Consider the following 27,281-nt stretch of genomic DNA (forward strand, 5'->3'; position numbering starts at 1 on the left):
AATGATACACAAGTTCTTGCCAGTGCATTAACTCCTAGATGGCACAACGGATTTAAGTTAATAAAGGACTGGCCTAAGTACCAATTATGAATAATGCAAAGCGTTATGCAAACTATGAGCGATAACTAGAATAAGCTTAATGTGGAGAAATAAAACACGAGTTTACATTACATCAAGTTCAAAGAAAAGAACTGAAAATTTATTAATTACAGTGAGATAAATTTACGTTACATGAGTATCAGATCAATTCAAAATCAGGAGGACACACTCACTCGCTCACTCAAAAGCTAAACTCTTAAGCCTAGGAAAAACGAAAGGAAAATACTGGTCAGAAAAGGGGGCCGAGCGGAATGAACTGGACGTCGTTACTTAGGAAGGACACTGCCACACACGCTGAACCTCTACGCCAAATCACTGTCTAAGTGGAGATTCAGGAACTCGCTGGACAACAGCAGCATTGCTCCACACTGGGCCCAATCGAACCTGCATTCACGACGTCTTAATCCTGACTGATTCAAATTATGAGAGAGGGGCGAGTGTCAGCCGCACTCTTGGTAACGGCTAACAGAATTAATGCAAGCAATACATGCCCATAACAAATCACTCAGGGAAAGCGCCAATGTTGCGTGCAAGGACGATCACTTATGTAACAGTGAAAAATATTCTGAAAACACTTCCGATCGGGTGAATATGGGGACGGTTGAGTGAATGATACTTATTATGAATTCACTAGAATTCACGGTTTCCCACCAAAGTTCAATGTCACGAGTTTATTTAGATATAGGATTGCACCAATTCGTGACATTACGTCCCATCAAAAATAAAAATAAAAATTTCCTTCAGGAAAAAAAAAAATTTCAGTATACATACATATAAATCCTAACTCAGTCACACAAGATTCACACTGTGGTATTTGTGCTATCCTGCTACAGGAGAAAGTCACAGTCGCCAGTGAGCGAAAAAAAACAAAAACAAAAACATATTTATGTTGATAGAAGCAGGTTGAGGAAAAAGCTCTGTGACGACGGTGAAAAATCCTGTACTCAGGTCAAACTGAGTGAAAGGTTCGCTACATTTACATTAACAACTAATTGCTATGTAGCATGATGTATGTAATACACGATGTAGGTGTGACAATTGTGGTGTAACTGTATCTACATGTAAAATCACATAATGCAAATCAATAGTAAATGATGACGATGAGGCAGAAGAGAAGAGGCGGCAGCATGCTTCAGGGACAATCAACTGTTCTGCATGACAATGCTGCACCCGCCAGCTGCACCTGCAAAAGCAATCAAGGTGGAGCATTAAAAGTGTCATTTCTCTCTCTCTTTCTAATAATCAGTACTTATGTTACATAAAGTACACTATTTACATTATTAACCAGGAAACGTAGTCAGGGTGTCTCTGCAGGACATTAAACGCTGACCCAGTTTACTGGTTAAACCTTAAACTTAATTAACGAAAAGACTGGGCGTTTGTGCACATCAAACGCTACAATTCGCTAAATTAACCAGGGAACTTGGTCATGAGTGAAAAGACAGGGCATCTGTGCAGGACATCAAATGCTGCAATTCGCTAATGGAACCCAGTTTACTGGTTAAACCTTAAACTTAATTAGCGAAAAGACTGGGTGTTTGTGCAGGACATGAAACACTGCAATTCGCTAAATTAACCAGGGAACGTGGTCATGAGCGAAAAGACTGGGCATCTGTGCAGGACATCAAACGCTCCAATTCGCTAATGGAACCCGTGTTAGTTATCAGCTAGCAGGCGAGACATCAGGTCTGGCCTACATTGTCACTTCCCTTGATGTATCTCACAACAAGGTTAAACTGCTGCAAATGCAGTGTCCAGCGTGTCAATCTTGCATTAGCTGTCTTGGTCGTGCTGAGACTAGTGAGTGGCATATGATCAGTTTCCAGAGTGAATGGTGCCCCATATAAAAAATAGTAATATTTCTTGACACCATCAACCACGGCCAAGAGTTCCTTCTCAACAGTACCGTAATTCCTCTCGGCGGGTTTTAGCTTACGGCTGTGGTATGCCACTGGGAAAATTCCACCTTCTGATTCCTGCATTAATACGGGACCTACTCCATCTTGTGAAGCATCAGTGCACAGTATGAAAGGTTTGTTGGAATCAGGCAACTGCAAGATAGGCTCCTTACACATGGGATGATCCACAGGCCTCAGATGTACAACAACGTGAATGCTTTGTTCATCATTGCAGAGGTGAACTGCGAACCCCAGTTGCTTAAGACCTCTTTGGGATACCTACACGACAGAACACTTCAATCAATGCTTCAGCAACAGTGACAGCCTCTATATTCTTAAGGGCCACGGCTTCAGGCCACCGTGTGCTGAAATCAACAATGATGAGGATATACTTTGATCGATCACTTGCCCTAGGGGAGATTGGCCCAACAATGTCAACTGCTACTCTCTCGAACGGTTCAGAGATTACAGGCATTGGTTTCAATGGCGCAGGATGGACACATTCCTGGTCAGTGGTACGCTGACACAAATCACAGGAATGCACAAGCCTTTTTATTTCCTGTCCCATTCCTGGCCAGAAAAAGTCAGCATGGATGCGGTCAGAGGTTTTCTTTTGGCCCATGTGACCTCCCATCACTGAACAATGACCTAATTCGAACACTGCCCAGCGATACTTCGCGGGAACGACGAACTGCAGTCGAACCTCTCCCTGGGGTGTTTGTGACTCACGGTATAGCAGTCCTCACTTGCAAAGGAACCTGGCTTGACCTCCCCATGAATACTTAATCACTTTACCCTCCAGCTTCTTACGCACTGAGGCAAGTGTCGGGTCAGACTGTTGTTCTTGGACAACATCTTGACTACGAATCAAATCTTGCAGCATTGCGACGGTCAACGGGGTGAGACGATTCGGAGCTTTGGCCATGGCTTGTGTTACTGCGACAGCGGAAGTCTGAGTAGCAACATCTACGGCGCAACTGTTTTTGACGCCCAGTATGTTGCCGATAATGAGGTCAAACAAGGGTTCTGGCATGACAACAGCAGCTGTCAAGCCAGTGTAGAAAGGAGATGCCACCTGGAGCCGTGCCTCAGGGAACAATCTCACTGATCCATCAATAAGGTTAGCTTGGATCTGTCGATCTGTATACTCCTCAGGCCGAACTAGACTCTGCCTGACAGAGCAACCTGGGACCCGTTGTCTCTCAGGACCTTCATAGGAATGTCTCCCACAAACCCTGGCTGAACAAAGAAGGCATTGTCACCTGTGGGAGGGCCTGTGGAGGAAGCGGCCAGCCGCTCACGAGGCTGCTGAATAAATGATGCGGCAAACATGGTGCCCTGAGAATTAGATGCTTGAGGGGTTGTACTCACTGTGTAGGGAGATGGAGCATTGACCTCCTGTGGAGGAGTGTTCACTGTTGCTGAGAGACTAGTGAACTGTGGGGAAGTACCTGTACTGGTGAGGTTGGCACCACTGTGTGCTTGTTGGGGAATGAAGGCTGCATTTGCATCCTGCCTCCTATACACTAAAGTCGATTGTCCTGACTGAGGGTTACGTGGTTTGTCCTTGCCCTGCTGCTGCTTGAAATACCGGTACTGCTGCTGGTTAAGGTTCTGCTTGTCGTACCACTTCTACTCAGGTTTCTGAGTGTTTTGCCCCTGGTCCTTCTTCTGTGGTTTTGGACCTTGGCCATTATTCTGAGAACGGCCTTGTTGCTGGGGTTCAGTCTGAGACAGTTTCCCAGATTTATCTGCTTTCCTGTTCCAGGTATGCAGCTAGTGAGTTTGGTACCCGTATGCAGTGAAGAATGCATCAGCCTTCTCCACCATTTGGCTGGCATCCTTTACCTGGCAGATCTTAAGCTGAGCCATAAGTTCGGCAGGCCATGACTTTTCTATCTGCATGCACAGCATAAAGTCAATTATCCCCTCATGCATGGAAGGAGTTTCATCTTTCTCCATCCACTTATCTAAGTAACCAGTAAGCCGGTCAAGAAACTGAACTGCAGTCTCTTTTTCCTGTAAATGCGCCCTCATGAACTGATTCTTGGCGTCGTCAACTGTGAGACCGTACGCTTTGACGAGTGCGGCCTTCATCATCTCATATGTGAGATAGTCTCCACAAATTCTGTGGAGAATATCAAGGGCAGGGCCCTCAAACAGGCTAAGAAACTGAAGCCGCTTAGCTGCATCATCCAGCTGGTAAATCTGAGCCATGTCTTCAAAACGAGCTATGTATGGCTCAATTCACTCACCTTCCTTGTATGGGGGAAGCTTGAGGTGTGGGGTCGCCAGAACATGTGCAGGGAGAGAGCTCATGGAGCTTGGGCCAGCTGCACCAGATGTGTCTGAAGCCAAGGAATCTCGCTTGAGCTTCAACATTTCAAGTTCACGTTTTTTACGTGCTTCTCGCTCGCCACGTTCGTGTTCTCGTTCTCTGTCTCGTTGTTCACGCTCGTATTCATGTTCTCTCTCACGTTGTTATAACTCGTGTTGACGTTCTCTCTCGCGTTCCTCGTGCTGTTCTCGCTCATGTTCGCGTTCTCTCTCTCATTGTTCTAACTCTAGTTCGCGTTGTTTTTGCTTGTGTTCACGTTGTTTTTGCTCGTATTCACGTTGTTCTCGCTCGTGTTCACGTTGGATTCTATGCTCTTCACAAGCACCATTCTCGCGTTGCTGCTTGTAATTAAACCGAGAGAGGACGTAATCCTTTACTTCTTTGGGGTCGGTAAGCCCCATATCTTTGGCTTCCTGTACATAGACATTGGTAGACATGATGCTAAGTCAATCTAAGTGAACTAGAGACTAAGCACTGACTGCTATTTTGCAGAGAAAGATGCCAATAATCGAGAATAAAGAATATAGGCACAGGTTAGTGGTGACCAGTTTTATATAGTTAAACTGGTAAAGTAAAAATTAAACAAACAACTGACTATGAAAACTATTATGTAAAATTAATAGAACTGAATCAATAATCACCAGTAAGATAGTGCCTATAGACTTTAATGATAAATACCTAAGTATGAGTGAGTGAGTATTATCTCGTGAATATCTTTAGAGCTAGGAGTTAATATCCTGGAATGAGGTCCTTAGATGTCACGGGTACACAATAGTAAAGAATAATATTCAATAATACTAGATACTTTAAAATGTTACTTGAGAACAGGACAATGAATTGACTTGTGAAAATCAAGCAATGATTACTTTATTCTGGCTTACTCCGGCGATTCTCTAAGGACAAGAATTTCAAACTTTCTCAACAGTACACAGCAGAGACTAATTACTCTCACGTGCTGTTTATTGGTACCGTTAACCTCTGGAGAAAGTGACTCCACCCCTGACAATCAATATCTAATGCTATTAATGATACACAAGTTGTTGCCGGTGCATTAACTCCTAGATGGCACAATGGAATTAAGTTAATAAAGGACTGGCCTAAGTACCAATTATGAATAATGCAAAGCGTTATGCAAACTAGGAGCGATAACTAGAATATGCTTAACCCGTGCCGTCCCGGCGACATGAATTAACACGGCAACATTGCAAGGTCCCTAATTTGCACAATTTTCAATTTTCGCAAGTGATTTCGCGAGTGATTTTTGGCACGTATACATGGGACACCTTCCTCTATTCCTCTACAAGATGCCAAGCAGGAACAATGCCTTACACCGCATAACCTCTCACCCCCCCCCTGCACGCCATTGTCTCGACAATTCACCTGTTACCAGTGACCTGGCCAATAAAGACATTCAGGGCCGGAGTGATTCCCCAATCGATGACAATGTGGAGGACAAAGTTTAGAGGAAGAAACAGTCAGAAATGATGATCAGGTAATGTGGGAAAAAAAAGGTCATGAATGGTGATGAGTTAGTGAGTGAAACAATGCTTATAATGCCTATATTACTGTTTGAAAACCAATATACTCTTGTACTACATATAAATTCGTACCAAGTAAATAAATAAATACTGTTTATGAGTGGATAAAATAGTTACCCTCCCATAGAACTCGTTTTCTTTGGTGCCAGCCTGTTAGAAAACCCAGTCTGGTAAGGAAGTACTCGCACCTAAATCCGGTATTTTAAACCTCAGGTGAGCGATTTCTCTATGAATTTTCTATGTTTCTCACCAAAAGCGGATGTTTGAGCCAAAAAAAAAAGGGTCCAAAAACGTCGGGATGGGGCGGGTTAATGTGGAGAAATAAAACACGAGTTTACATTACATCAAGGTCAAAGAAAAGAATTGAAAATTTATTAATTACAATGAGATATTTTTACGTTACATGAGTCTCAAATGAATTCAAAATCAGGAGGACACACTCACTCGCTCACTCAAAAGCTAAACTCTTAAGCCTAGGAAAAACGAAAGGAAAATACTGGTCAGAAAAAGGGGCTGAGCGGAATGAACTGGACGTCGTTACTTAGGAAGGACGCTGCCACACACGCTGAACCTCTACGCCAAATCATTGTCTAAGTGGAGATTCAGGAACTCGCTGGACAACAGCAGCATTGCTCCACACTGGGCCCAATCGAACCTGCATTCACGACGTCTTAATCCTGACTGGTTCAAATTATGAGAGAGGGGCGAGTGTCTGCCGTGCTCTTGGTAACGGCTAACGGAATTAATGCGAGCGATACATGCCCATAACAAATCACTCAGGGAAAGCGCCAATGTCGCGCACAAGGACGATCACTTATGAAACAGTGAAAAATATTCTGAAAACACTCCCGATCGGGTGAAAACGGGGACAGTTGACTGAGTGATACTTATTGGGAATTCACTAGAATTCGTGGTTTCCTACCAAAGTTCAATGTCACGAGTTTATTTAGATATAGGATCTCGCCAATTCGTGACACTATCTGCCCCCAACAAACTCGCCTTTTTTTGACGGTGGGGGTCAAAACACTTAAGGTCACTAAGGTCACTAGGCAGTATTGAAGGTCACCATGCCACAGTTCCTCATCATCAGTAGAAATCCAGTCTAATGGCAACCTAACTATGTTCCAGAATGAGCCTGTGCCCATCCCGTAGGGCACTATCAGCCCCTGACATAGGCTATGTGACATCCGGAGTGGCTCAGCAGTAAGGCAGTGTTGAAATAGGTGGATTTGCTGCTGTACCTCCTCGCTGTGTTCCTACATTAGTCTGTGCCCTACGTGATGAAATTCTGAGGTTTGGGCCCTTTTCCAGTGGCTGCGAGGGAGTCGTACTCCAGGAGGTTGTTCTCGTTGGCGGCAGATGATTGGTTCCACTTAAGGGAGGTAAGGCTTCCAGCACTTTGGACTGAAGATATCATCCACCATACAAGAGGTGCGAGACGTAGCCTACACAAGGTAAAGCCATCACCAGCAAGACTGCTGGTGCATCCCTTGAAGGAACGGGACGGTCGCAGAGGAGGAACGTCAGCCTGGGAAGAAGGGATAAATGGGAGTTAGAATTAGAGGGCGGCTACCCTCCATCCCTACTCTCTCCTACAGACTTGGAAACAATGAAAATTTAAACATAAAGGAACAGCCCCGGCCACCTGCACTCCATCCTCCCTCCCCCTTCCCTAGAGTGGAAGGAAAGGGTGGGTCAAAACCTCAGGGAGAAGCGGGAGGTGGAGGGGCAGGGGAGGGGATTAGTATGGTCCATACCTGGAAAGGAAAGGTCAACACAGGTTGCAACGCCTCCACTTAGGGAGAAGGAGGTCTCAGGCAGGCAGCTACATGGTGTAGAACAAGGAGAACAAAACACGAACAAATACTAGAGAAATAAAAGTATATTCCAATAGAAAAACCATGGCTGAAGCCCAAGGGAAATGTAGTGTGACTTACTTAGCCCGCCACACTTGTGCAGATTAAAAAACTGCGCGCCATGTGACGATGAAGGCCAGGGAACAAACAACACTAAAAACTAAGCGATAAAGAAAAAAAAAAAAACAGGCAGGGAGTAAAACTGACACAGGGGTGCTTGCTATGAGAAACGAGATTATTATGGAAACACGTAAGCAGCAGCACTAAGTAGGAGACACAATATTTACATACAGCAAGAGGAGAGCGTCGCCCAGAGAGGAAATGATCTGCCCTACAGACTGCTAGGTAATGCAGGGCGAGGAGAGAGGGGGTAAAAATAAGGGGAGCTAGTTCACACGTTTGCCTGCTTTGCTGATGTTTTTAGCGAAATTCTATTGCCGTAAAATTAGGATAAAGCTCTGGCTGCATCATGCAGAATGGAAGGAGGCTTTACCCTACAACTAAATAAATGTAAACTCTGTCTCCTTGTCAGAATACATATTATCCACCAACTAGACACATTTTATTAACATAATGGACTTTATCCTACATGATATCACTCCCTCTAGTTAAACGTAATCTCTTGTTTATTTTTTATCGTTTTTTTAGTGACATACGTAGTTATATAAGTATTATGTAAAGACATATTTCAAACTTTGACATTGCCCTGTGACCTTGGTCTATGGCTGACTGTTTTCACAAATGACTCCCTTCGTTCTCGTCTTACTCTCAACTGTTCAACCAAGTCTGGTCTAGATCTGATAAAAAAAAACTGTTTAAGATGACCTAGCTAGGTTATGCTTTGGTCTAGCCACGTGACTAGGACCTATTGTTCTAGAAAACAAAATAGGTTTACTCCATGGTTAATTATTAATCCTTGCATTAAGTTTCATTAAAATCGGGCCAGAACTGTTTCACACACACACACGAGAGAGAGAGAGAGAGAGAGAGAGAGAGAGAGAGAGAGAGAGAGAGAGAGAGAGAGACGCCTATCAAATCAATACCTCGCTTTCACTTTGCTAGAGTGAATGTAAAAACCTACCTCCATTACTATTTTAGCTAAGACGCCAGTTTGTACAAGAAGAATAAGAAATGTATGATTTATGAGTGACACTGTGGACTACCGGTATGTTATTGGGCGTGCTGTCTGATAACTCGAATTTTGCGTTTCCCTTTTGTTTGTGGGTCCTGCTTCTAGCCATCTCTTAAACGGATGTCAAGGTTGGTATAATGATGATGATGGAATGATACAGAAATCAAAAAGCTCTTAGCATGATTGATTCTTCCAGGTAAAGAAATTATGGTCACTACAGGAAGCTGATTATAAGTCTGGATTAGCAGGAAACGAAAATGCAGAATGTTTTTGCACTTCTGTGTTGTTCAGGTAAAAACAAACCTTGGAAAAGTGAACTGACTGTAAGGAAAGGGAGAAAGCAGAAACTTTCTTCCAACAAATTGAACTCTTACTCGTAGTTTCGAGAGGGATCTGACGGTAAAAAATTCTAGAGTTATTCCACCAGATCGACTTCCCATGGGAGTCATGTCAAGCCATCCTCCCCACGGCAGTTTGTGTGGAAAGAAAGAAAGAGAGAGAGAGAGAGAGGTAGGGGGGTGGGGATCGTTGGGTATTGTCAGCATCAGGATCATTTAAGCAGACAACAAAAAATTCATTCGCTCCTATTATATTAAAGATCACATAGCTAACCACTTACAGGAGACTGGACATGCTGAGCCGACTTTGTGCCATTTTTATCCCTGCACAGATATTCATTTTGTACAGGGGTTTTATAGCCTCTGTGTGGAGTACAACTCTCGTGAGTGTGTGTGTGTGTGTGTGTGTTGGAGGGGTGGGGGTCTTCCAACATACAGCTCTTCTAAATAAGCCTCAAAGGATTTTCGTCTCAACTCCCCATTCCCTTCAGCCTCCCTTTCGTCTCCACACTGTTGCATCTTTATCTAGTTTTTATCGCTACTTGAACGGCCACTGCTCTTCTGAACTGTATACTTGCATCCTTCCTCGATTTGGATGAATTCACTGCACCTGCCTGAAAACGTACACTCATCTCTTTTATATTCAGCTGTCTCATGCAACAGACCAGCTCTAGAACTGTCTTCCTCAGTTGTTTATTCCTTTGGTTATGATCTGTCTTTTAAACACAAGGCTCTGTATATATATATATATATATATATATATATATATATATTGTTACATAGCCTATGATTTCATCATCCTTTGTGTAATTTTAACGCACAGTATGCTGCATGTTTGATCACGAGCGTGTTCTGCCTCAGTCCCCCCCTTCTACCGTTATAGTAGAGTAAGTCGTTCTCTCTATTCAGAGCGGGATTTTCAGCTTTTTGTCCCCATGGCTTCATTTGCGCGTCCTTCTTACAAGTTGTATCAAGCTCTCCTGGCCCCTATATAATGAGCTCAGTTTCTGCATCATTGCCACTTAGATCTGCTCCTCATTTTGTTCACATCTCTGTCTTCCCCTGTACAGTTATTATTATTGTGAGTGCTCAAGAAATCTCCAAACATCTAGCAGCTGTGTGTAATTTGAGTATAAGTGTTATTGCATTTTTTCTTGTACTGTGTAGCATAAGGTTAATTCTTAGGCCTAGTGAGGTTTTTTATTAATGTTGGGTTTTATGTCAGTCATTTTTGATAATAGTTTGTATCTGTAATAATTTATCTGGCATTCACTGAGTATTATCTGGTATCTTATTTTATCAGGGCTGACTTAGATAAATTTACTCTCGCTAATTTCGTGTTAACAGAGGCTATTGCAGTTAACCATATATTTAACCTGTTTATTTGCCATTACATTATCCTTATGAGTCCTGAATGTTTTGTTGTTAGTTTGAGCATTAAACTTTAACTTGTAATTTTACCTAACTCTTTTGTTTTGAACGTGGAACTTTACGGGACAGTAGTGATTTTTAGCATTCTCACTTAAAGTGTACATTATCTTTCTCTGTTCCGTAACATAAATTTGGCGACCTCGCCAGGATATTCAGGATATTATCATAAGGATATTGCTTGATATTTTGTGACTGTTACTTATTAATTATGTCTACTATTACTACACTTGATGAAGCCAAAGATTTTTTTGTCAAATGTCCAAACAGTGTGTGATATAGAAAACAGAACAAAGAATGAACTTAAGATTGTTGCTCAACAATTGGGATTTGTTGTTCGCTCTCATCAGTCTAAAGATCAAATTGTTGCCATGATTAATGAAAGCTTGTTTAATGTAACTCTTCCAAATGAGCAAACGCAGATTGAATTAGCTAAGTTACAGCTAGCCCTGCAAGAGGCTAAGGCTAAGGAGGCGGAGGCCCGTTCTAAGGAGGCTGAGGCACAAGTTGAAATTGCTAGGATTCAGGCAGACCATGAGTATCGCATGAAACAAGGTGGAACTGGATCATCTAGCTCTGATGATTTTGATGTGGCTAAAAATGTTAAACTTGTCCCTCCTTTTAATGAATCTGATTTAACAAAGTATTTTCAGTTGTTTGAGAGGGTAGCTACAGGTTTTAATTGGCCCAAAAGGTATTGGCCAGTACTCCTTCAAACTGTTCTCACCAGTAAAGCTCAAGTAACTTATGCATCTTTGCCTCAGGATCAGTCTGATAATTATGATGTAGTTAAGAGCTTGATTCTTAAGGCCTATGAGCTTGTTCCTGAAGCTTATAGAGTAAGATTTAGGACAACTTACAAGCAAGATAAGCAATCCCATGTTGAGTATGCAAAAATCAAAGAAGATTTGTTAGAGCAGTGGTTAAATTCTAAGAATGTGGATTCTGATTTTGACAAATTTAAGCAGATGATTTTGCTGGAGGACTTCAAAAGGTGTATTTATAAAGATGTAAGCCTATATCTTGATGAGAAAAGAATAGATAATTTGTCTGATGCTGCAGTTTTAGCTGATGAGTATGTTCTCACTCACAAGAGATATTCTAGAGAAAAAGAGAAAGCTGAGAGTAAGTACGTTGCCTCTACTCAGAGTACAGGTAACAGGAAAGAGAATAAAGATGATGTTTCTCAGGAAGTAAATACCAGCTTCACCTCTAGATTTCAGAAAAGTAAATGTACTTATTGTAGTAAGCTTGGTCATACTACGGAGAGATGTTTCAGGAGACAGCGTGATGTGAACAAAAAGGAGTCTTTAAATATTCAGTCAATTGGTCTAGTGTCCACTCTTGAGAGTTCCCAGAATTCTTTACCTGAGTTAACTGAACCTGCTTTGAGGGGTAACTTAAATTCTCATGATGGAGCTCCTCTTTTGAGCAGTAAGGTGGGTGACACTCTCAAGAGTTCATGTGCTAATTTCTTGTCTGATGGTTTTGTCAGTCCTTTGGACAGTAATGACAGGAAATCAGTTAAAATATATCGTGATACAGGTGCTTGCCAATCCCTTATGCTGACCAGTGTTCTAGGCTCTAATGTTAATTCCTCTGATGAAACTGTAATCTTACAAGGTGTAGGGAATAATTACTTCTCTGTCCCTCTGTGAAGAGTGAATTTAGAGTCTGGTTTTGTTAATGGTTCCGTTATGGTTGGGTTGGTTGAGACACTCCCAATGTCAGGTGCAACTTTCTTACTTGGAAATGATATTGGTGGAAGTCAAGTGTGTCCAGCTCCTCAGTTGTCTAGTGAGCCAGTGGCTGTGTACCAGGATTGTGATGTCCCTGATGTGTTCCCTGCATGTGCTCTCACTAGGGCTAAGTCTAAAGTTACTGGTGATTTAGAGGATAATGATGATGATGATGTTATCCTAGCTGACACTTTTCTTGCTAATTTGGACCACTCACCAGATGAGGCAGTACCCCGTAGTGTTGATAATTTGTCTCGTCAAGAGTTGGTTGAGTTGCAGGTTGCTGACCCTGAGTTGAAAGGTCTAGCTAACTCTGCTTACAGTGAAGAAGAGTCAGCCGGTGCTTCTACTTGTTATTATGTAAAGTCAGGAGTACTTATGAGGAAGTGGAGACCCCCAACAGCATCAGCCGACTGTGAATGAGAGGTTGTACATCAAGTTGTCATCCCTCGTGTTTGTAGGCAGGATATCATTCGAGTGGCTCATGATACCAGTTTGGCAGGACACCTTGGAGTGAGGAAGACTGTGGCACGCATTTTGAAACACTTCTACTAGCCAGGTATCTTCAGGGATGTTTCCTGGTATTGTAAGTCTTGTCACACCTGTCAAGTTGTGGGGAAGTGTAATCAGACCGAAAAGGTTGCATCTCTAGTTCCCATTCCTCCTTTTGAGGCGCCTTTCACCTGTGTGTTGGTGGATATTGTGGGCCCTCTTCCTAAGACTTCTTCAGGATTTTCTTATGTGTTGACCCTGATTGATATGGCTACTCGTTATCCTGAAGCCATTCCACTTAGAAATATCTCAGCAAAGAACGTGGTTAAGGAAATGCTAGGGTTCTTCACAAAGTTTGGTCTGCCCAAGGAGGTACAGTCAGACCGGGGAAGTAATTTCATGTCAAATGTTTTCAAGCAGTCTCTGAAAGAGTTGGGCATCACCCAGATCACGTCTTCAGCTTACCATCCCCAGACCCAAGGAGCGTTGGAGAGATATCATCAAACACTCAAATCGATGCTCAAGAAATACTGTTTGGAACATCAGAAAGACTGGGATAAAGGTCTTCCATTCGTTGTGTTTGCTGCAAGAGAATCTCCAAATGAATCACTGGGCTTCTCACCTTTTGAACTACTGTTTGGCCATGAAGTAAGAGGACCCCCTTAAGTTACTCAAGGAATGCTGGCTGTCGGAGGAAGATGACGTCAACCTGCTGGAGTATGTGATGAAGTTCAAAGAACGGCTGTCCACTGCTTTACAGCTGGCGAGAGAGAATTTAGGAGCTGTTCAGGAGAAGATGAAGACTTGGTATGATAAGAAGTCCAGGTTACGCCACTTTCAGCCAGGAGATCAAGTTTTGATTCTGCTACCAGTTCATGGGCAACCTCTTCAAGCCAAGTTTAGTGGCCCTTATTTCGTGGAGAAGAAACTCAGTGATGTCAACTATGTCATCGCCACACCAGATCCTAGAAAGAGCAAGCAACTATGTCACATCAACATGCTAAAGTTATATCACAGGCGGGACGAAAATAATCCAGTCTGCACTGTAGCTGTTCCACCCGAGTCTGCAAGTGAAGCTCTCCCATGCAGTATGAGCCTGAGTGATAGTTTGGGGAAGAATCCTGATATCATGAATGATCTCCAGACTAAGCTTTCTCATCTACCTCGCAAGGAAAGGCAGGAGTTTTCGGCATTACTGCAGGAGTACCCGCAAGTGTTCTGTGCCACTCCAGGAAGAACCACTGTGTTGATGCATGATGTCGATGTTGGAGACGCAAAGCCAATTAAATTGCCTCCTTACCGTGTGAACCCAGTGAAAGTTCCTCTCATCGAGAAGGAGCTTGGCTACCTGTTGGACCACATGATGATTGAGCCCTGTCAGAGCGAGTGGAGTTCTCCTGTCACTCTGGTCCCTAAGCCAGGTGGGTCACAGCGGCTTTGCATTGACTACAGACGTGTTAATCAGATAACCAAAACAGATACTTACCCTCTCCCTCGTGTGGAAGATTGCATAGACAAGATCGGAAAGGCTAGGTACATAAGTAAGTTTGATTTGTTAAAGGGATACTGGCAAGTACCTATGACTGAACGTGCTAGGGAGATCTCATGTTTTCTAACATTAGGAAAGACATTTGCATGTTCTGTAATGCCATGTACAGATTGTTTTAGAGTAATAAGAAATTTCCTTTGTAAATTTCTTTTTTCTTTGTGGGGAGGTGTTACATAGCCTATGATTTCATCATCCTTTGTGTAATTTTAATGCACAGTATGCTGCATGTTTGATCACGAGCGTGTTCTGCCTCAGTCCCCCCCTTCTACCGTTATAGTAGAGTAAGTCAGAGCGAGATTTTCAGCTTTTTGTCCCCATGGCTTCATTTGCGCGTCCTTCTTACAAGTTGTATCAAGCTCTCCTGGCCCCTATATAATGAGCTCAGTTTCTGCATCATTGCCACTTAGATCTGCTCCTCATTTTGTTCATATCTCTGTCTTCCCCTGTACAGTTATTATTATTGTGAGTGCTCTTGAAATCTCCAAACATCTAGCAGCTGTGTGTAATTTGAGTATAAGTGTTATTGCATTTTTTCTTGTACTGTGTAGCATAAGGTTAATTCTTAGGCCTAGTGAGGTTTTTTATTAATGTTGGGTTTTATGTCAGTCATTTTTTATAATAGTTTGTATCTGTAATAATTTATCTGGCATTCACTGAGTATTATCTGGTATCTCATTTTATCAGGGCTGACTTAGATAAATTTACTCTCGCTAATTTCGTGTTAACAGAGGCTATTGCAGTTAACCATATATTTAACCTGTTTATTTGCCATTACATTATCCTTATGAGTCCTGAATGTTTTGTTGTTAGTTTGAGCATTAAACTTTAACTTGTAATTTTACCTAACTCTTTTGTTTTGAACCTGGAACTTTACGGGACAGTAGTGATTTTTAGCATTCTCACTTAAAGTGTACATTATCTTTCTCTGTTCCGTAACAATATATATATACCTAGGCTGCTTCCCCCAAGGAAAGGGAGGTAACCGAGACAGAACGACACACTCCCCATTTACTCATCCATTCAAACACATTCATTCGCATCTTAGCCCCAAAGGGAAGAACGGACAGATCCTCACCGCACCAAACCGCACAAGGGTCAACTGCGCAATGCAATCAGTGACATCCACTGCAGGGCCCGACAGCAGAACTGGTTTACCCCTGTGACATCATAACAGACCCATCCCCTTACCCGCACCTGACCTGACTAGCTGATCAGACCAAATGCGGGAGAATATCCCCTCAGGGCTGCGTCATCACTTATTCATTCATAATTTCTCTCCATTTATTTCTGTCACGCACAGCCACTCTTCCTTGCTCAACAGACATCCCTCTCGCATCCAGCGCTCTTTTCACACTGTCCATCCATCCTATTCGTGGTCTTCCTCTCAGCCTTACACCTCTCACATCAGATCTAGTTATCTTTTTCACCAATCGCTCATTATCCATTCTCTCCATATGCCCAAACCATCGCAACACCCTCTGCTCAACTCTACCAGCCATCTCCCGAACAACTCCAGTTCTCCTTCGCACTTCATCATTTCGCACCCGATCCATACGCGTCACTCTACACATACTCCTCAGACACCTCATCTCCATTACATTCAAACTTTTCCTCTCTGCTACACCCATATTCCATGTTTCAGCCCCATATAACGCAGTTGGTACCACAACACCCTCATACAGCCTTCTCTTTACATCCATTCTAAGCGAACGACATTTAAACACTTTTTTCATTCCTCCCAGCACCTTTCCTACTTCATTTATTCTAAACTTCACTTCTGCATCTATTCTTCCATCCACAGCAACATGTGACCCTAGATATTTAAAACAATCTACCTCCTCAAGCAACTCACCATTCAAAACTATATTCATCCCCCTACCATCTACCAACCTCATACACTTCATCACTTTACTCTTATTCTCATTTACTTTCAATTTCCTCCTTTCACACACCCTTCCAAACTCCTCTACCAACTGTCTCAATCTCTCCTCTGAATCAGTCACCAGTGCAGTATCATCTGCAAACAGCAGCTGCTTCAGATTCCACTATCCACCATCAACATTCACCAGACTGAGACCTCCACCTAAAACTCTTGCATTCACCTCCCTTACAACACCATCCATGTAAATATTAAACAAGCAAGGCGACATCACACATCCCTGTCGCAGCCCCACTCTCACGAGAAACCAGTCACTCACAGCATTTCCCACTCTTACACATGCTCTACTATTTACATAAAAACTTTTCACCCCTTTTAGTAACCTACCATCAAGTCCATACAATCTTAAAACAGTCCACAAAGCCTCCCTATCAATTCTATCATACGCTTTCTCTAAATCCATAAATGCCCAAAACACATCCTTGCCTTTCGCTAAATACTTTTCACACACTTGTCTCACAGCAAACACCTGATCAACGCATCCCCTCCCTCTCCTAAAGCCACACTGCTCATCACCAATCACTCCCTCTGTACCCTCTCTAACTCTCATAATTAACACTCTACCATACACCTTACCTACAACACTCAACAGACTTATACCCCTAAAGCTAGTACACTCATACTTATCACCCTTGCCTTTATACAATGGGACCACACAAGCACTTGCCCAGTCAATTGGCACCATACCTTTCTCAAAGCACACATTCAACAATCTTACTAACCAGTCAACAATATTCACTCCACCACCCTTCAGGCATTCCACAGCACACCCATCCATACCTGGAGCTTTCCCTGTTTTCATCTCCTTTACTGCCTTCTCCACTTCCTCCTTCGTGATCAATGAATCATTCAACTCTCCCAACACATTTATTCCTTGCACCCTTCCATCCGCCACAATCTCAGCCACCCTTTCCTCCTCTACATTTAACAATCTTTCAAAATACTCTGCCCATCTCTTCCTTACTGCATCCATCTCAATTAACATCTTTCCATCCTCTGCTTTTACTCGTTCTTCCTTCCCAGACTCTCCCTTTCGCACCCTTTTCACCTCCTTCCAAAACATTTTCTTATTCTGTTGAAAATTCTCTGTCAGCCGCCTACCCCACCTCTCATCTGCTGCCACTTTATCATCACGCACAGCCCTTCTCGCTCTATTCCTCTTTTCCTTATACCTTTCATATGACATCTCATCCTTCCTCTGCAGCCACACTTCATATGCACGTCTCTTCTCAGCCACAGCCATACTTACTTCCTCGCACCACCATTCACTTCCTTTTCTTACACCACCACCCACACGTCTCACACCACACACCTCTTCTGCATGCCCCACCACAGCACTCTTAAACAACTGCCATTCCTCCTCCATGCTGCCATTTTCCCGATCTTTCACTGCGTTCCACTCATCTTTCAATTTCTCCTGATACTCTACCTTTTTCTCTCTTTTATCCAACTCACTCACTTTCAAAACCTCTCTGCCACACCTAACCCTCCTAGCTCTCACCCATCTCTTACCTACTCTTAACTTTCCCTCCACCAGGTAGTGGTCAGACATACCTCCACCCTCCCCTCTCAGAACTCTCACATCCAACAATCTTCCTATTACATTCCTAGACACAACCACATAGTCCATCAAAGCTCTATCAACAACCCTTCCACCCTCCTGTCTCACCCATGTATACTTATAAATATCTTTCTTCTCAAACAGCGTATTCCCAATCACCATCTCTCGCTCAACACACATCGCTATCATTCGTTCCCCATTTTCATTTCCTCCAGGCACACCATGCATACCAACTACGCCTTCAACTGCTACATTTCCCACTCTAGCATTCAGATCTCCCATCATTACCACATTCACATTCGCTCCAAAACTCTGCAGACACTCATCAACATCATTCCAGAAAGACTTCCTCTCTTGTTCATCCCTTTCACTACCAGGCCCATATGCACTCACAAACACCCACAACTCACGTTCAAATTTCGCTTTCACCCACATCAGTCTCGATGACACCTCCTTCCATTCAATCACACATTGCTGTACTTCCGGACTCACTAACAAGGCCACACCTTCTCTTGCCCTTCCTCTATCAACACCTGACAATCTTCCATTCATACTTCCAAAGATAGACTCCCCCTTCCCTTTCATCTTCGTTTCACTCAAAGCTAACACATCCAACTTTCTTCTCACAAACATTCTCCCAATCTCCTCCTTTTTAGCCTCAATTGTACTACATCCACGCACATTCATAGACCCAATCTTCAGGGTACGGGGATAATTCCATCCCCCATCCCTTTCTCTGGCCTGTCTCTTTTTAGGAACTAAAAAACAGAGGAGGGGGTCCCTAGTCCCCTCACCCTGCCCCTTTTAGTCTCATTTTACGACACGCGGGGAATACGGTGGCAGTATTCTTCCTATATATATATATATATATATATATATATATATATATATATATATATATATATATATATATATGTATATATATATATATATATATATATATATATATATATATATATATATATATATATATATATATATATATATATATATATATATATATAGATATATATAGATAGATAGATTAGATAGATAGATAGATAGATAGATAGAAAGATAGATAGATAGATATAGATAGATAGATAGGCAGATAGGTAGATAGATAGGTTTCATCATCATCATCATCCATTACAAGTCCACTGCTGAAGAAAGGCCTCCCTGAACCTTCTCCACGAATTCCTTGACTGAGCCAATCTCTGCCAAGTTTTCCCTGCAGATTTCTTAATCTCATCTCTCCACCTCCTGTCTGGCCTTTTTCTCCTACGCCTACAATCTCCTGCTGTCCAGCCAGTCAGCCTCTTGCTCCATCGGTTATTCCTTATTCTTGCTACAAGGCCTGTCCACCTCCATTTCTGTTCTCGTATAACTTCTATAAACTAGAAAACAAAAAAATTCTTCTAAAATGATTGTTAGGAAGTAGGAATGACAAAAGTGCACAGATAAGAGATGAAAAAGGCACAGAAACAAGAGAACATTCGGGATGGAAGGAGATTTGGAGACATATAACCACTGCTGCATTCCACACTTTAGCCACAGACTTGTAGCTGGTGGAATACAGTAATGGGTATAGGTCTCCAAATCTCCTCCCTTCCTGAATGCTCGCTTGTTTCTGTGCTTTTTTCATCTCTTATCTTTGCACTTTTGTCATTCCTACTTGTTAACAATCATTTTATAATATTTTCTTTTCCTAGTCTATGATCGTTTTGTGGAACTATAATCATGCATCAAACAAGTGTTAAATTAGGATTGTTACATGCAAAGCATACTGAAAGACTAAGACGAAGGTACCTTCCCGCGAAAAGAAATGTTTTGGTTCGTTTTTTAACTCTAGGCGAGCTGTAACTAACCGATATTGCGCAAAATGGTGACCGCGATGCGGTTTTCAGGCATTAAATCGCGAACCGTAACCTGAATGCTTTTTTAAACATGAAATGAAACATCTGCACTTGACAAACAGTGTTTTGATGCACAGTACGCTCGCGTACGCTGTTTTGTTTTTGAGTTATGACTGATGAAGAAGAAAGAAGAAAATTGATATTTTTGCAGATCGATTTTGCGACACCTACGAAGGTTAGAAAGACTCTGCGAGTAGTTTTGCACTTGAATAGAGAAGGTCTTTTAGTCCATATACTTAGAACTAAGCTTTGCGACTGTTTTCGCGCGAATGCTCCTATACCCCATAGTACGGGACGCCAGTATGAACCTACACCATTCCTACTTACGGAGTACTACGTGATATTGTTTTTGCCTTTAGTCTGCTTTCTCACCCAAGTTGATCCATCGATTTTGTTAGTTTCCAGGTCGAGCAACCAAACGTCATAGCTGGAAATATACATTCGTGTTACTCCTGACCCACTCCTAGGGTGGGAAAGGAGGTCCGGATGATGATGACGATGATGAATTATACTTTTCGTTTCATAAATACTAGCAAGCTACTTTTTATAACATCTCTATCTCTATCAAAAGCTTTCCATCCAATTGGAATGTATTTTTTATTTCGCTGTTATGGTCTTTCGTTAATTACAGTATTTGCCCCAAGGAATTGTGCTTCTCGGCTTTTTCAAGAATTGCTTTGCTTATTGTGATGATCCTCAATGATGCATGTGGATTAAACTTTAGTTTTATTACGGTTCATATTTAGCCCTACTTTGATACTTTTTCTATTCAGGTCATTTAACATTTCTTGTGGTGTCTCCGCAGTTTCTGAGATTAGGACAATGTCATCAACAAATCTTAAATAGTTTAGCTTTTCTCAGTCTATGTTTACTCCTTTGTTTTCCCAGTCTAGCTTTTTGACAATACTTACTAGGCATGCTGTAAATAATTTTGGTGAAACTGTATCTTCCTGATGCACACCCTTCACAACTTGATTTTTCCCTACTCTTTATGTAATTTAACTGCAGCAGTTCCCTGTTTATATATGTTTTCGAGCAGGTTTACAATGTTCTCATTTAATCATTGTACTCGCAAAGAATGTATAATTGCTTTGTGCTCTGTACTCCACTGAGTCAGAAGCCTTTTCGTAATCAACTAAACCTAAGAACAATGGTTCATTTTAATCTAAGGATTTCTCAATTAGCTGATTCATTGTGTGTAGATGATCAGTAGTCGAATATCCCCTTCTGAATCCTGCCTGTTCACGAGGCTTGTTTTCTTCCAATTTTGTTGTTATTCTCTTTGTAAGGATTTCAGTGACGAGCTTGTAAATGACTGATAATAAGCTAATGGAGTGATAGTTACTAAGATCTTTTGAGTCGCCTTTTTTGTCAGGTACAATAATTATTGCATTACACCATGTTTTGTGAATATTCTTTTTTATTTACCGAGTAAATAAGTGGACGAGCCTGTTTTTTACTTCTACCCCTTTCTTATCTGTATATATATATATATATATATATATATATATATATATATATATATATATATATATATATATATATATATATATATATATATATATATATATATAATCAATACAAATTGTAATAACATCGCACCCTAAAGCAGTTTCATGTGTGTGGGGTTCGAACCCACCTCGCCATTGCAGGTCACATATTTATTTCGAGGAGGAAAAACGTCATAATAACGTGACTTACACCTGCAGAACTGCAGTTGCGAGGTGGATTCGAGCTCGACACAGATGAGGGTTCTTTACAGAATGATGTTATTATACTTAAACACAATGTGTCTAGGAATTTCGAAATCACCCGAACTTGAATGTCTTCCTTCTTGCCAAGATATTTCTTGGAAGGAGTAACTTTGAAGGCTTGTGGTTATTGGGTCTTATTTCTTTGCAAAAAAAAAAAAAGAAGAAGAAGAAATAAAACAATAATAAACAAGTGGTGCCAGGCAAAACAAACCTCACCCGAAAGGATTTATTTTATTGCTGTTAAATACTGGCTCGTTTGTTTCATTTAGTGTCAGAGCACAATTAAAGTTTAAGGTAATGGCGAACATTTTATCAAGTTACTCCCTCTGAATATCCGTGACTTTGAGTTTGACCTTTCAGGGCCACTTATGGTCAAAGATCAAGGTACCAAATAAAAACCCATATGGGATTACCTATATGTTGATAATAGTAAATATTTCTATTTTCAACCAGTTTCAAGCTATAGCCCCCTCAATATTCGTGACTTTGAGTTTGACCTTTGAAGGCCATTCAAGGTTAAAGGTATTGGTGCGAAATGAAAGCTCATATTTCGAGTTCCTGTATGTTCCTAATAGTAAATATATCTACCTTCAACCATTTTCAAGTTTTAGCCATCTGAAAAACCGTGACCTTGATTTTGACCTTTCTAGGTCACTCGATTACCTCCAAAATTTAATCTCTTTCTTTGAGAACCAGTGCCCTCATATCCTGAAAGTTTCATGTAATTTCATTCAGCCGTTTTTCGAATGTTGCTAACAAAGAAAGAAAGAAACAAAGACACTCGACCAAAGACAATACCTCGTCGGACTCCGTCCGGGCGAGGTAAGAAGCTAAATCCAATGCTCTCCTACAACAGGGCAAACAAAGGTCGAGTTGACATCTAGGTACCCAGTTGTACCGCTGGATGAACAGCGACACAGGGAAAGAAGCTTCATAGAAGTGACTGACCAGCACAGTAATCGAACACTGGCCTTTCCATTTGCAAATTGCATGTGCTAACCAGTATACCGCCGGCTTTCTCTAGTGTTGATATGTGAGACTGGCCATCCCAATCTCCCCATCAACGTTCCCCCATCCCCACCCATCCCCTTCTTTACTGCTCTCTTGGGGCTGAGGGTGAGGACAGGAGAGTTGGAGCAGAGTGAGGGTAAATCTGAGCTCGTTGAAGCTTGGAAGGGTGAAGCTGGGAAGGGAGGACTAGACAGGATGAGAGCGAGTAGGGTTAGGTGGGTAGAGTTAGGCTGAGTAGGGTAAGCTTATGTACAGTGAGCATGAGTAGGGTGAGGCTGGGTAGGGTTAGGCTCAATACAGTGAGGTTGGGATAAAGTGAGGTTGAGTAGCCTGAGGTTGGGAATCAAGCGACTGATGAGTCTGGGTAGAGTGAAACTGGGAAGGGTGAGGGTGGGCAGGGTGAGGTTGGTAGTGATTAAGGGTAGAGTTAAGCTGGGTAGGGGTAGGTTAGACATGATGATGGGTAACGTGAAGCTTGGGTAGGGTGAGGTGGGTAGGATGAGGCTAAAATGAGTGAGACTGAGTAATGTGAGGTAGGGTACGGAGAGGCTGGGTAGAGGGAGACTGCGTATTGTAAGCATAGCTAGGTAAGAGTGGACCATGTACAATAGAAAGCAAAATAATAATGGAATTACTGAGCCTCTTTTTTCTGTTACAGAGATGTTTGCAACCATGGGTATTTACCATAGACACGAAGATGAGAATGATTAATTTAGAATAGTCTCCCCACACACCAGTCCATTCATCCCACCAAGAAAACAGATGAAGAGCAAAGGCAAGGAGAGAGAGAGAGAGAGAGAGAGAGAGAGAGAGAGAGGGGTGAGGGGAGGACATATGAAGTATCAACGTAACAAAGCTGAGACTTAGTAAAATAAGAAACCAAATGTCTAGACAATTCTGGCAAAGAAAAAGCAATCAATGGAAATGAAACAGCCCAAATAACAGAAGTGTTACGCGTTACTGTACAGTACCATCATGATGTTGGATGAGTTAGTTCAGGACAGAGAAACAGTGGACACAGAAAAGGTACGGTATTGGTGAAGAAGATGCCATGCTGCACTTGGGCCACGATACTCATATCCGTAACTTTGGTCTTTGAGCCTTGGGCGATTTATTCATCCACTACCCTGGAGTACTCGACCATTGTATCATCCAAGTTAAAACAATGACTGCATCTAGATATTGCTTTAGGTACTCGTTTTACCTGTTCTCCCATGGATCCGTATTCCCACAATGTCATATCTCCACCATGGACCTATTTTCCATCAGAGATGGTTGGTTTCTTTTTACCTGACATAGCTGCATAAATTTAGATGAGCCGTTGTTACAAAGAAGGAAGGAGTCTCCTTTGATATTGTTGTTATCTCATTTTCACTTAACAGACTGAGCCATTCCCAAAACTCTAATACATGTTGCAGTAACATCAGATTCGATTACCCTTAGTAATGAGGTAGAAATGAGTCTCGTACTTCATACTTTTTTTTTTTTAACTTGGGAATTCAACGTCAATATTATGTGATTTGCATGAACTTCAATCGACCTTAGGTGGGAACGAGCTTCTTTGGTTATTACAGTCAGCTTTGTTTCACCTGAAGCATTTAGACCACCCCCACAACCTGAATATTATGTCGCAGCTGCATAAAAATCGGCAAGCTTTAGTTGCAAAGTAGGAAGGAATATCCTGGCATCAACAGTCGGCAAATTTTCAATGGGCTACTCCCGCAATTTGAATAGAAAGTCGTGGCTGCATGAAGTTTGATGAACATTTGTTAGAAAACAGGAATACTTCTTCATTATACAAGGTTTGTTTTTACGTGATCGAACTTGGCCACTCTCACAACTTGATTAAGACGTTGTGGTAGCATAAATTTCGATAGGCCTTAGCTACTGGGAAGGACTGTTTCTTTAGTCGAATCGACCCGCCTGTCGTACTACACTTGGCCACCAACCGAGCTGAAAGGGACTAGGGGCTTTTTTTTTTTTTATATATCTATCAGTGAGAACAAACGCCCTACAACCCTAGATAGGTAATGTGGGGTCTCAGAAACCCCAGTTACCGAAATTTGATTTTTAAAAATATGAGCATAAGGTCTACAGATCTGTCCGTCTCATTACCTTCCTGCCTAGTGATGCTGTTCGTGGGGATGATGGGGTCATAGCTGTATCTGGCTCTGATTTTGCTCTATAGAGCCACTGGGGTATGTTAGACCCCCAGATTACCTATAATGTAACCTAGTTGAGCCCTCTTGTGATTTTTTTATTTTCAATTTGCTGTCTTTCTCCTTTTGTATACAGAAGGTCCCAACATCGGTCTACTGCAGGCCACCCAAGGAATCATGATATTACTTTTCAATTTTGCAAGATTTATTTTTAAAATTTGCATACCTAAAATTTAATCATTTTTTTATAAACTTTTAAAAAATATATATTTTTTCAATTAAACATAATTTTTTCTGGCCCTTTTAAAGATAAGGGGTTGAATTATTTGTGTATTGAAGCAATTTGAAATATCTCAAACGGAATTTTTTTTTTTTTCCGTGGGGTCCGTCAGACCCCACGTTACCTAATATGTAACAATTTGAAGATTATCTATCTAGGTTGCTGTCTATTGCCAATGAATTGCTTATGTTGGTAGATAATGTTATTCTTTGAGTCTCATGTACTGATGTTAATTCCTTATATCCAATGAGACATTTCTTACTGAATTCCAGCTACCGTCGAACGATTTTACACAGTTTAAGAGAGACCTGTTTGTAACTCAGACACAAGAAAGCTGCGTGAAAAGTCTCACGTAATCTGAATACTGTCATTTACGGAAAGCTAGAATATAAGAGGAAAAGGTTGAAAGGGTTAATATATTTCACTTACTTTTGCTCTGATCAGCCAAAAGTGATGCGACGAATGGTATCATTTGCATTTTTGTCATGGCTTCATAATGTTGGTGAATAACTATAAATAGTGTAGGTGCGGAAGTTCATGTGACTAGGAAAGAGAGATGATCAAAGTGACTGGCTAAGTTTTATGTTGAGTAGCCTCTCCCCCTCATCCCCTTCCCCTCCTTTTTTTTTTTTTCCTTCTTTTTTTATTTATTTATTTATTTTTTTCTACATGTGGGAGCATCTTTAGTAGCCACCCGGTCTGGCCCAAGGTTCTTAATTCTAACCAAGACCCACCTTTGTGCTTTACTTTAGTGAAGCCCTATTTAGCCTTGCTTCTATTGACTACTTCTGCGCCTTTTAACCTGATAATCGACGGATTGGTTCTACCTAGGATGTGTTGGTGAAAAAAATGCAGGTTTTCATCCTGTGAAATGGAGCCAGGATACAAGGGGGTTGGATGGTTAGCGTGTGTCTGGCTCATTTCATTGTGTATGCTGATGACAGTTCTCCCTCTGTCGTGCTTTGCGTTTCCTTTTTTACTGAACTAAACTCTCTAAACTGGAACATTACGGTGTCAGAGATATTTCTCTTTTATGGTTCCACTCATACCTAAAAAATCGCAAACCGTTTGTCCAGTTTAAAGAACATGAATCAGACATAAAGATAATTTCCTATGGAGTTCCACAGGGATCCATTTTGGGGCCATAGATGTTTCTTTTATATATAAATGACATTGTTTACTCTAGTAAGAAACTCAAATTCGTAATTTTCGCAGATGATTGTACAATCTATGCCAGTCACCAGAGTCTTCACTCCCTGATGTAAATAATGAATAATGAACTAATCAGTATTAACAGATGGATAACTAATAATAAACTTACATTAAATACCAATAAAACAACGTTTATCAATTATTATCAGAAGAAAAATATACCAAAGCATCGGGATCCATTAAGAATAGGCGAGTGTGTGGTGAAAGAGGTTGATCATACTAAATTTTGGGGTGTAATTGTTGATAAACATCTTTCCTGGAACTTACACATTCAAAATGTGATCACTAAGATAAACAAGCAATGTGGTGTAATGAAATTAACTCGCCACATACTAAACATCAAAGCACTTAAATATATTACTCTTTAGTGTATCCTAACATTTTCTATTGCCATTCAGTATGGGCAAATTCTGGCAAATATAAAGTTAATCCACTTCGAATTGCTCAAAAAAAAAAAAAAAAAAAATTGTTTGAACAGTTGCCAAACGTCCTAGGTTCTGTCATACGAACAACCTTTTTTGTGAACTGAAATTGTTAAAATTAGATGACATAAGCCGATACCGTAATGCTCTCTTTGTATACAAATCTCTCAATGGTTACATCAGTGGTAACATGTTCCAATACCACTCTAACAGAAATTATAATTTAAGAAATAATCACGATTTAAAAATTCCATTAATGGCCACATCGCAGACACAAACGTCGATACTGTACCAGGGAGTGAAGACCTGGAATAAATTGCCATTAAATATACGAGTGAAGGACAACATCTTAAGCTTTAAGAAATCGCTGAAAGAATATTTATTACAAGCCTATAGTCATCACGTATAATGAAGACTATTTCTCAAATCTAATAATTTTAGCTAACCCAAATACCTGTGTGCTATGTGGATGTTGCTTTAAAATTAGAATACGCCATCATATTCGTAACCTTGATACTAAAATAATTTTCTATAACATTTTACGTTTATTGTACTGGGTAGGTTATGTATTCATGGTTTGTAGCATAAGTACATGTAATTGAATGTGTATATATATATATATATATGCATGTATATATGAA

At 41.2% G+C, this 27,281-nt stretch overlaps 1 protein-coding gene across 1 annotated transcript in view; it reads left to right on the forward strand.

The window, feature by feature from the left end:
* LOC145395248 (uncharacterized) overlaps positions 1-27,281 on the forward strand; it is a 199,117-nt gene that overhangs the window by 35,485 nt on the left and 136,351 nt on the right. The window lies entirely within an intron of this gene.

The sequence above is a fragment of the Coenobita brevimanus genome, chromosome 30 (genome assembly GCF_032717465.1).
Source record: "Coenobita brevimanus isolate Jiangsu-jjx chromosome 30, ASM3271746v2, whole genome shotgun sequence".
Taxonomy (NCBI): domain Eukaryota; kingdom Metazoa; phylum Arthropoda; class Malacostraca; order Decapoda; family Coenobitidae; genus Coenobita; species Coenobita brevimanus.